At 35.1% G+C, this 12,533-nt stretch overlaps 1 protein-coding gene across 6 annotated transcripts in view; it reads left to right on the plus strand.

The window, feature by feature from the left end:
- The window catches only part of TBC1D12 (TBC1 domain family member 12), a 98,232-nt gene that overhangs the window by 34,241 nt on the left and 51,458 nt on the right, over positions 1–12,533 (plus strand). For 2 of the 6 annotated variants that reach the window (XM_042960216.1, XM_042960215.1), the window contains exon 3: positions 2,519–2,555. The exons of 3 other annotated variants lie outside the window; for them this stretch is intronic. The gene's annotated coding sequence lies outside the window, so the exon portion shown is untranslated. Of the gene's footprint in view, positions 1–2,518; positions 2,556–5,380; positions 5,428–12,533 lie in introns of those variants that run through there. One more of the 6 variants, XM_015536659.2, reaches the window with a different exon arrangement.

Raw genomic sequence — 12,533 nt, forward strand, 5'->3', positions numbered from 1 at the left:
TATTCCTTTTATTGCTCAAAGAAAAACTGGTTTCCCAAGTAATATAAGAAAATAATTTTTAGATCTTTACAAACATTTGTTATAGTTAATTTTATTTACAGTTAAAATACTGACTAGTTTATATAGCTGCTGGGACTTGAAACTGTAGTTTGTGTTTTCCAAGCTGTGAGCCCAAGCACCCCATGTGCTGCAGCTTAGGACTCCGTGATTACTCTACATCTGTTGGATACAGTGCAGACTGTTAGCTTGAGATTATACACAATTTCAACATTAAATGGCATCATATCTTTGTGAATCTGGTTTTTCTAAGACTGCTGTAATGAAAATCAGATACTGGGCAAAAATCAGTGTTTAACAGGAAATGAGCGTGATCATGTCCAATCTGATTTCAAAGTTTGTGAAATGATACGGTGCACAACAAGCATACATTTCCAATTAGTAATTAATTGTGGTTATTTAAGAATGAAAACCTTTTTTCCTTTAATTTATGTGTATTGTGTTTTCAAATGGCTACAAAGTGTTAGGACATAAATCCTTATTAAATTGTTAGACATACCTAGAATGATTTAAGTATTTCTGTTGGTTTAGGGGGAGCCATGAAAAAATTAATGGTACACTAAGAGCACTGTTAACCAAGAAAGTTTGGAAATCTTTGCTATCTCGACATCTTAAATTTTAACTTTTTGTTAGGTCTGAAAGTAACTTCTCTTGTCTAGAGTTTTCCAGAAGACCAAGTTCGCCCTCTAGAGGCAAAACAGTGGTCTTGCTATTGAAGGTTTGTATTTTTGACTTTATGGTAGTTTACCTTAAATATGCATGTGCATACTTTTATCTTCATGTACGCAAACATTCTGCGATAGGTCTCTAAATAAATTACTGGTTGAATAATTATCTGTTTACTTATATGTTGTATACTTTTAGTCAGCTATTTTCATTTTGGAAAGCTAAGGTGTCATATTCTGTCTTTTTCATATATATTCTGTGAAAATTTGATGAGTGGTTAGGAAAAGAACAACTTTTCATATGGGAAGAGGGAGTGGAGTTGAAATGCAGTTGCTCTCCTCTCTAGTCCTTTGTCTGGCTTTTTACAGATGCTAGCTGCTCCTTTTAATTTTTGACCTTTCCAGCGATGAGTAGGTACTATTGTGTATTTTGGTACTTTTTTCATGGTTGGTTGTTTTCTGGGAGGTATGGTGGGTCATGAAGTCTTTGTTCTTCATAATAAGAAAAATATGTGTCCACCCTCAAAATATGTGTCTCCCATGTGATTGAACCTGTTTCTGCCTCTCCCTTTTTGCTTTCTCTTTCTCTCTTTCTCTGTATGTCCTTTACTCCCCATTTGTCTGAGTTTGCTATCCTTTTCCCTGCAGTTGTCGTTTTCAAGGTGGGCATGATTTTCTTTATTGGTAACAGCACATTTATAACTTTGTGTCTCTGTTCCTGCTTGAAAACGTGTTTTCTCAGCCGTGACTTTTAAACTCTGTAAAACATGAATATAAAAATATATTTGAGACCCTTTACCATGTACTCCTTTTGAATGGATATTATATGTTTGGAGCCAGAAATCAAAAATGAAGATATCAGTAAAGCCATGAAGAATGTTAGGACACATCTTTCATGTTTTAAGGTAGGGCCTTATGCTATTCAGGCTGTAGAAAATGAAGGTAGCTAGTAATTGCAGTGTAAAAGTGCCTGCAAAAGCGAGTCAATGCTAAAAATTCAAAGGAAAAATACATTCCTTTGGGCTTTTTAAGCATTCCTTACTTGCTTTTTGAATGTGGCAAAATAGTAAGATTTATTGGGAGATTAAAATAGTAGTATTTCATAGTATATATATATTTTTAAAGCAGATATTCAGAAGGGAGTTGCTGTATTCTTGAGTATGAATGTTATTGGGCCAGAATTTTCTTTCTGGTAGAAAGACATCTATAAGATTATAAAGAAACTATATAGAAAAAGTAAAGGTTTGATTTACAAACTTTTTTCTTCCTTAATAATTACACATGATTACATTCTTTATAAAACATAAATCATTATAGGAAGATATGTTTCATTTCACTTTCCCTTCACATTTTTAGGCCTTTTAAAATTCTTTTTTTGTATGGAAGCACATATAATTATTTTTGTGTGTATATATTTATATATATATATATATATATGGTATATATATTTTTATAACTCATTTCAAGAATAGAATGTCACTATATATATAATTTTTTTGCCTTATTTAACTTCATATGTTTTGCACCTACAGCTTTTCAGAGATACATGAACTTCATAAGTGAAAGATATTTGTAGATTAAGTATTTTTTTTTTATTTTATTCTTCTAGTAAATTTATTAAAGGTCTGATCAATTTTAGTGCTTTTCCTGTTAACATAAAGCAACATAAAAATCATTTTAGGATACTAGCAAAGTCAAACTGACCCAAGTTTGGCATTTAACTTGAATCAATTCCCAAATCACATGAATATTCATAATATTATTTTATGAGGATTATCACATGTGTTCTCTTGTAGGTGTGAAATTCCTGCTTGTGGCCTTTTGAACCTGTTGGTGAGCCATGTTAAAAATTGCATCTATTAATTATAAATAGTATTTCAGTTATATTGTGATTCAGTTGACCTGTTTTTGGTTTTCCTAAATTAATAGGCCAAAGTTGGAATATAGCTACATAGCTTGTCTTATGACCTCCAAACTGCAAGTAAGAATGATTACAAATGAGCCATGTTATGTATAATTGTAACATGATTGCATAGTAGATTGAATATACCCCATTTATGTCAAACTGACACTATTTTAGTAGAAAGTGACCTTTTGTTGCTAGACACTTTTATATTGGCATCTTTAAGGAGAAAATAAGATTGTAGTATTTAGATGATGATTCTAGTTTTTCATCACTTATGTCTTTTTCTGAGTGAAGTTTTAGTTGGATGGTTGAATCACTTTTATATAACTTTTGACAGGTCAGGGAAAAAGGTTTTAAGACACTAACGGATTTCTTAATCTGAGCATCTGAAAGTCTAAAAGAATAGGTTACTCTCCTCAGTTCAACCTTTGCCTTTGAAACGTTTTACTGCAGGAACAATAACATTATGGAAAGGACTAGAATATGTGAGCTTTGTGAGCAGTACTTAAATATATAACATTGTGAAAGTGTTAGAGCTTAATATTCTGGTTAATAATTTTATTGGTGTGTATAGCATTAGAATATTTGAAAACAATTTGTTGGGTTTAATTATGCTTAAACATAGATACCTTTGGTGTTTAATTTGAGTAGTTCATAAAGTACCTATCTCCTTTGTGGTTAAATTGTAGAGGAACTGGACTATATGCAGAATTTATTTTTGAAAAATCCTTAAAATTGTTACACCCTTGTGTTTTATTTTCACCTTTATTTACCTAATGTAATGTCACCTTGAGAAGGTAGTGAATAACTACCTTTCCAGCTGCATATATTCTTTATTTTATCGTTAATGATAAATTATTAGGTCTTTTTTATGTGTGAATAAATTGATTTTATAAAAGCTAATTTGTATGGTCTGAAAATTGAGAGAGGAATTCATAATAGCTCAGCCTCTGCTTCTTGGAGAGGAGAAAAGCATAAGCCCTAAGAGAGAAGCTTATGTTAGTTAAAGAAAATTAAAAGAATAAAAGCAGTAAGTTCTCACAAATTGAATAGGGTAGGATTTGGGGAAAATTTTTTTTCTATTATCAGAGAAATAGACTTGGGAAGAGGTTACAGTCTGTAAATACTGACTACCTGTTATTTGATTCCAGAAGTACAGTTTGAACATCAAAGTTATATTAAAAGTTATACTCATTCTGTCTTTATGTCAGAATTGTATATTATGTTAGGCATCAAATTAGACTAAACAAAATTGTGCTAATAACTACCAAAATAAAGTTTACTGAGGCATTCCTGTATGCAAAAGGGCAATGAAATGTATTACCCCAAGGTTTCATTTAAGCTTGAATTATGGGGCAGATTTTATTTCTGCTAATTCACAGCTTCTGGAATAAAATTTAGAATCCGCAAAGGCATAATAATTGGCTTTATCCTCTTTACTGCATGCATGATGGTTTCCCTAGCTCTTGGATCAAGTTGTTGTGTGAGAGAGCCTCTTTATCTTGGGTGCACATGTAGAGATGTCCACATGGGGAGTTACTTCCATTTCTAAAGCATTATTTTGGCTGTCTATAAACTGTTCACAGCATACTGAAACATGAGGGCTTATTTGGCGATGCAGTTTTAACATTAACTCCTTTAGGAGAGGTGTTCTCACTGTCTACTGAAACTCAAAGTCAAATCAGTTTATGTGTCAGGCTGTTTTGGTTTTCATGTTGTCTTTGGAAGAGAAGCTCCTATTTTATTCTTTCTTCTCCCCAGTTCCAGTATTTTTCTTCTTTAAGAAGCTATTCAGAGACTCCTGCCACCCTCCCTTTGAACCCATAGTCTGATCTTTTCTCACATTTCCATCCTAGTACACCTTCCTTCTGGTAGAACCCTTTAGCTACAGAGCCCAAGGCATTAGAGTGTAGCAGAATACTATTCTGCTGCCAGCTCTCACCATGTGACCTCATGTTAGCAAACTCTAAGCATTTTCTCTAGCAGAAATTGAAGAACAAAATTCTTGAACTGGTTCTAGATTCTTCTCTGAAATTGGCTTTTATTTCAATACATATATAATTTATTTGACTTACATTGACTGTGTATAATACAATAGGTATGGTTTAGGCTCTTGGGATAGAAGTAAATATGAGTCCTAGCCTTTAAATTATTCCAGTATAACTGTGGGGGTGGGAGGAGGCAAAGCTTCCTCTGTAATTTTAATGATGTTGAGTGCTGTAGTAGAGTTGTGAACAAAGTATGAAGAGTATATATGAAAGAGTAATTAATTTTGCTCAGGGATGACCTAGGAATTGTGTTCTGAAGTGTAGTAGGTAGACAAGATGGGGAAAGCCATTCTAGAAAGAGGAAATTGAATGAGCAAGCAGGAATGCACAAGACTTGTTAATAGGCTAGTATATCCAGGATATAGGGTAGATTGTGAAAGGTGATTAGCCACAAGATTAGAGAGTTGGGTTTTATCCAAAATAATTTTAAATAAGGTACTGAGACATCAAACTTATATATTAGGAAAGTAATTCTGGAGGCATTATAGAAGCTAAATTAGAAAAGAGTGAGTTGGCAAACAAGGGCTTTAAGATTTATTTTAATAGTCTATGATTCTGGTTCCTAAATACAGTGGATTACCTAGAGAATGTACCAAGAATATAGCCCCATACATTGAGTTCCTAATGTCAGATTTGTGTTTTTCATTTCTTGTGTTTCTGGTTGGTTCCTTTTCAAATCTGCTATATCACTTTTTACAGTTTACAGTTCCCTGCTGAAATTTCAAGCTTGGCCTTTATCTCCTTAAACATAGTAAGTATAGTTGTTTCATAGCCTGTGTCTGATAACTCCAGTGTCTGGAAGTTCTATAGGTCTGTTTGTATTGAAAATCATTTCTGCTAGTTTTTGTCAGATGCTGTTTTATCTCTGTGTGTGCTTAGTTACCTTTGCTTGGGTCCTGGATATAATATTTGAAACACTGTATGTAAAAAACAATTTGAAGGCTAAGGTGGTATCATCCTTGAGAGATTTGAATTTATGTCTCTCAAGTACCTGATGGCACTAGCTATTTAGTTTTTTCATTCATCAAGACGAGGCAGAGTTCTGATGCAGTCTGTTTTGGACATTTTTCTTACTGAGTTGAAAAAGTTTTTTGATTATTAAACCAACTTATTCCTGGGATAAACTCCCAATTAGCCACAGTTGTTACCCATTTGGTGTATTGCTGGGTTTGGTTTACATATGTATTTCTTAAATTGATAAACTACTTTTTGAATAGTTTTGGATTCATAGCAAAATTGAGCAGAAAGTACAGAGAGTTCCTATATATGTCCGGTCCAGACACGTGCACAACCTCTCCCTCTGTTGACATCCTGTACCACAGTGTGGTACATTTGTTACATTCAGTGACTCTACACTGACCCATCATAATCACCCAAAGTTATAGTTTACATTAGGGTGTACTCTTGGTGTTGTATGTTCTATGGGTTTTGACAGATGTATAATGACATTATAGTAGCATATGGAATATTTTCACTGCCCTAAATCCTCTCTGCTCTGCCTGTTCATCCTAACCAGCACCCCAACCCCTTGGCAACCAATTATCTTTTTATTGTCTCCATAGTTTTCCTTTTCCAGAATGTCGTATGATTGGCATCATTCAGTATGCAGCCTTTTCAGTTTGGCTTCTGTCACTTAGCAATATGCATTTTAGTTTCCTTCATGTCTTTTCATTGCTCAGTAGCTCATTTCTTTTTAGTGCTGAATAATACTCAGTTGTGTGCATGTGCCATAGTTCATTTATCTATTGTCTGGATGTACCATAGTTTGTTTACTTACTGAAGGACATTTGGGTTGCTCCCAAATTTTGGCAGTAATGAATAAAGCTGCTGTAAAACATCCATGAGCAGGTTTTTTCTTTTTCTTTTTTTTTTTAACGGGTATAAGTTTTCATTTCATTTGGGTAAATGCCAAGGATTCCTTCCGATTGCTGGATCAATATGGTAAGAGTTATGTTTAGTTTTGTAATAAACAGCCAAACTGTCTTCCAAAGTGGTTATACCATTTTGCATTCCCATCAGCAGTGAGTAAGAGTTCCTGTTGCTCCACATCCTTACCAGCATTTGGTGTTGTCGGTGTTTTGGATTTTGACCATTCTAGTAGGTGTGCGGTGGTATCTTACTGTTATTTTAACTTGCAGTTCTCTAGTAGCATGTGAGATGGAACATCTTTTCTTATGTTTACTTGTTATCTGTATATCTTCTTTAGTGAGGTATCTCTTGAGATCTTTTGCCATTTTTTAATTTGGTTGTTCATTTTATAACAATAAGAACAACTCAATAGACAAATTTTAAGAGGTTTTTGTTTATTTTGGCTAAATATGCTGTTCTTTATCAGAGGTATCTTTTGCAAGTATTTCCTGCCAGTTTGTGGCTTGTCTTCTCATTCTCTTACATCATCTTTTACAGAGCAAAAGTTTTTCATTTTAATAAAGCTTGCTTCTCAATGATTTCTTTCATGGATTGTGCTTTTGGTGTTATAGCAAAAAAAAAATCATTACCATGACTAAAGTCATTTACATTTTCTTCTGCCTTCTAGGGAGTTTTATAACTTTTTGTTTTACATTTATGTCAAGTTACTTTTTGTGAATAGTGTAAGGTCTATGTCGAGATTCATTTCATTTTTTTGCATGTGGATATCCAGTTATTCACTGTTTGTTAAGAAGACTTTGATTGTGTTGCCTTTGCTCCTTTATCAAAGATTAGTCGACTATTTTTGTGGGACAATTTCTAGACTGTTTCTTCTGTCTCATTGATCTGTCTCTCTTGTCAATACCACACTATCTTGATTATTGTCGCTTTCTTGTAAGTCTTGAAGGCAGGTAGTATGAGTCTTCCAACTGTATTCTTCTTCATTACTGAGTTTGTGATTCTGGGTCTTTTGCCTCTACATATAAACTTCAGAGTCACTTTGTTAATATCCACAAAATAACTTGCCAGGATTTTCAGTGAGATCGTGTTCAGTCTGTAAATTTGGGAAGAATTGACATCTTGGCAATACTGACTCTTCCTAACTATAAACATGGCATATCTCCCCATTTACTTAGTTCTTCTTTGATATCTTTCATCAGAGTTTTGTAATTTTCCCCATGTAAATCTTGTACATATTTTATTAGATTTATACCTAAGTATTTCATTTCCTTGGATACTAATGTGTTTATGTGTTTTAATTTTTAAATTCCATTTTTTTATTGCTAGAACATAGGGAAGCAATTGACTTTCATTGTATCCTACAACCTTGCTATAATCTCTTGTTAGTTCTAGGCATTGTCTATTCTTTCAGATTTTCTACAATGATGATCTTTTAAAAATTTCATTAGTGGTTTCCCTAGAGTTTGCAATATGATTTTATTTCCTGCTAGTCCAAGTTCATTTTCAAGGAACACATACTATTTCACAAATAGTGCCAAGTACTTTATCATATAATCAAATCCTTCTCCTTCTATCCTTTGTATCCTTGCTGTAATTCATTTCATTTATATATGAGCATATATACTTAAAGATGTATGTGTATATACACACACAAATATACATATTTATAAATACAGATGTAATTGGATATGTCATTATTTTGAACAAGCTGTTATCTGTTAGATCAGTTAAGAATAATAAAAATAATAAATTTTTATAGTATTTTTTAATGTTTATTTTTAAGAGAGAGAGACACACAGAGCACAATCGGGGGAGTGGCAGTGAGAGAGGGAGACACAGAATCCGAAGCAGGCTCCAGGCTCTGAGCTGTCAGCACAGAGCCCAACGTGGGGCTCGAACCTGTCAACCATGAGATTACAACCTGAGCCAAAGTCAAACGCTTAACCGCAACTGAGCCATCCAGACACCCCTAAAAATAATAATTTTTATTTTACCATTATATATTCCTTCCTGATGCTCTTCCTTTCTTTGTATACAAACAAGTTTCTGATCTATATCATTTTCCTCCTCTCTAAAGAGCATCTTTTAACATTTCTTGCAAGACAGAGCTTATTGATAACAAATTCCTTTAATTTTTGTTTGAAAAAGTCTTTATGTCTCTATTTCTTTAATTTCCTTTTGAAAGATCATTTAGCAGAATACAAAATTTAGGTCGTTGCATTTTTTGTTCCAACACTTTAAATATTTCTTTCTTCTTGCATGATTTCTAAGAAGTCGAATGTAATTCTTTCCTTCTTTATAGGGAAAGAGGCTCCTCCCCCCACCCCCCCAGTGATTCTTTAAAGATTTTTTCTTTATGTTTGGTTTTCTGTTGTTTAAATATGATCTGCCTGTGTATAGTTTCTTAGGCATTTATTCTGCTTGGTGATCTGTAGTTTGGTGTTGACATTAATTTGGGGAAATTCCTAGTTATCATTTTTTCAAATATTGCTTCTCCTTTTTTCTCTTCTCTCTTCTTTTGATATTCCCATTATACATATATTATATACCTTTTGTAGTTGTTCTGTAGTCCTTGGATATTCTGTTGAGTTTGTTTTTTCCAGTCTTTGTTTTTTTGTTTTTGTTTTTGGTTTTTTGTCAGTTTTGGAAGTTTCTATTAAGATATCCTCAGGCCCCGGGGCATTTGGGTGGCTCAGTCGGTTGAGCATCCGACTTTGGCTCAGGTCATGATTTCATGGTTTGTGAGTTCAAGCCCTGTATCGGGCTCTGTGCTGACAACTCAGAGCCTGGAGCTTGCTGCTTCAGATAATGTGTCTCCCTCTCTCTCTGTCCCTCCCCTGCTCGTGCTCTGTCTCTCTCTCTCTCAAAAATAAATAAACATAAAAAGCAAAATCCTCAAGCCCAGAGATTCTTTCCTCAGCTGAGTCCCATCTACTTATCAGCCTATTTAAAGCATTCTTCATTTCTGTTGTAGGGCTTTAAAAAATTTTTTTTATCTCTAGCATTTCTTTTTCATTCTTTCTTAGAGTTTCCACTTCTCTTACATTGCCCATCTGTACTTGCATGTTGTCTACTTTTTTTCATTAATATCTTTACCATATTAATCATAGTATTTAAAAAGTCTTTGCCTACTGCCTCCAACATTCCTGCTATATCTGACTCTGGTTCTGATGCTGCCTCAGCTTCTTTAAATTGTTTTTTTGCCTTTTATTTTGCCTCATAATTTTTTGTTGCACAGTGGACACAATGTTCTGAGTAAGAGGAACTGTAGTAAATAGACCTTTAGTAATGTAATAGTAATATGGTTTGGGGAGGGAAAGTTCTATACTCTTAAGATTAATTAGTAGTCTTTTGGTGATCTGGTGTTTTTGGGTTGTGAACTTGACCAGTACGTCTTAGTATCTGTCCCTGCTTAGGTGAGAGAGGATGGCCAGAGTGGGCTGGAGTTGGGTGTTTCCTTTCCCTTAGGTAAGTTAGGCTGTGGTAAGATAGTTTCTCCTGAAAACAGACCTTGTTAAGGAAAACAGATGCTCTAGAGTATTTCAGAATAGTTCCTTTCCCCTGCTACTGCTAGAAGCCTGAGGGCATTTTTCTCTGATATTGACAGTGAGGACTTGGTAGAGTTCCTTTAGAGGTAAAACTCACAAAAGTATGTGAGATTGGGTCCTCTTGGAGTTTTAGTTCTTGCCCTGTCCACATTGAGCTTCCAGGAATTTTTCAATGATAGAATTATAGTTCATGTTTTCCAACCCTGGCATTTGTTCCCACAGAGGTTTTTGCTCATGGTTTTCTGTCACGTTTCTGTATATCCACCTATCTGTCTCCATATTTTGGTCACACTTTGCCCTGTGACCTGACTTCTCTGATGGCTCTAAGAAAAATCAATAATTTTTTTAGTTTGCTTGACTTTTTTATTTTTAGAATGGAGTGGCAGCTTCTAAGCCTCTTACATGCTGGACCAGAAACCACAAGTCAATTTGCTAATATTTTGTTATGGATTTTCATTTGAGATACTGGTTTATAATTTTTTTTTATGTTTATTTTTGAGAGAGAGAGACAGACAGAGCTGAAGTGGGGAAGGGGCAGAGAGAGAGAGACCTAGAATTCGAAGCGGGCTCCAGGCTCTGAGCTGTCAGTACAGAGCTGATGTGGGGCTCCAACCCACGAGCTGCAAGATCATGACCTGAGCTGAAGTCAGATGCTTAACCAACTGAGCCCCCCCAGGTGCTCCTGTAATTTTCTTTTAACACCTTTGTTTGAATTTGGTTTTGAGATAATGCTGGCCATCATTGAATGCGTTGAGAATGATTTTCCCCCCTATTATGAAAGAATTTGTGCAGAACTGATGTTATTTCTTCCTTAAATGTTTGATAGAATTTGCCAGTGAAATTATCAAAGGCAAAGTTGCTCAACCTCAGTGCTATCGACATTTTAGGCCTTGTAATTGTTGTGGGGACTTCCCTCTGTAATGTAGGCTATTTACCACCATTCCAGTCTCTACCCACTAGATGCCAGTAGCCACACTCCACCCCCCCTCCCAAGTCGTGGCAACCAGAAGTGTCTAAATGTTGCCAGTGTTTGCTGGGGGCCAAAGTCGACTCTAGTTGAGAACCACGGACATAAACCAAACATGAAGGTTTGTTGTTGTTGAATAAATTTTTAGATACAAATTTATAGGGGCACCTGGGTGGCTCAGTCAGTTAAGTGGCCCATTCTTGATTTCGGCTCAGGTCATGATCTCATGGTTCATGAGAATGAGCCCCATTTTGGGCAGGCTTCACGCTGCCAGAGCCTACTGGGATTCTCTCTCCCTCTCTCTCTGCCCCACTGCTGCTCATGCACGCATGTGCACTCTCTCTAAATAAATAAACTTAAAAAATATATATGTATATATAAATTTTAATTGATATAGGGCTATGAAGTTTTTCTTTTTGAGTCAGTTTTGGTGCATGTCTTTCAAGAGATTTTTACATTTCATCTGTTGTTGAATTTGTTGGAATAAAATTGTTCATATTCTCTTATCCTATTAATGTTTACTGGATATGTGATATGAATATGAATAGAGATTCTCTCTCTTACATTTCTGATTTTTGTAGTTTGTGTCTTCTCTTTTTTCTTGACTGGTTTTACCAGAAGTTTATCAATTGCATGGATTTTTTTTTTTTCTTTTTAGTTTATTTATTTTGAGACAGAGACAGCACAAGCTGGGGAGAGGCAGATAGAGAGGAAGAGAGAGAATCCCAAGCAGGCTTTGCACTGCCAGCACAGAGCTTAGTGTGGGGCTCAAACTCATGAAACTGTGAGATCATGACCTAAGCTGAAACAAGGAGTTGGAAGCTTAACCGACTGAGCCACCACCCAGGCTCTCCAATTGCACTGATTTTTTTAAAAAAATGTATATTTATTTATTTTGAGAGAGAGAGGAAGAGAGAGAGAATGAATGAGGGAGGACAGAGATATTTAAAATAAAGTTATTTACTTTAAAAAATCAGCAATGAGGCACCTGGGTGGCTCGGTTGAGTGTCTGACTCTTGATTTTGGCTCATATCATGATCTCAGGGTCGTGGGGTCCAGCCCCTCATTGGGCTGCACATTGGGCTGCACACTGAGCCTTAGAATCTGCTTCAGATTCCCTCTCTCTCCCTCTGCCCCTTCCCCGGCTCCCCGCTCATACATGCTCTAAAATAAAATAAATACCTTTAGTTTCATAGATTTTTACCTCTTCTTTCTGTTTTTTATTTCATTTATTTCTGTTGTTCATTGTTTACTTCTTTGCTCTTGCTTTAGAGTTCTTTTTCTCTAGTTTTTTAAGATGCATCATTGATTTTAGGGCTTTCATCCTTTTGATGTAAGTGTATGAAGCTATAAATTTTTTTTTTTAATTTTTTTAACCTTTATTTATTTTTGAGACAGAGAGAGACAGAGCATGAACGGGGGAGGGTCAGAGAGAGAGGGAGACACAGAATCGGAAGCAGGCTCCAGGCTCTG

Source organism: Panthera tigris, chromosome D2 (genome assembly GCF_018350195.1).
Source record: "Panthera tigris isolate Pti1 chromosome D2, P.tigris_Pti1_mat1.1, whole genome shotgun sequence".
Lineage (NCBI taxonomy): Eukaryota > Metazoa > Chordata > Mammalia > Carnivora > Felidae > Panthera > Panthera tigris.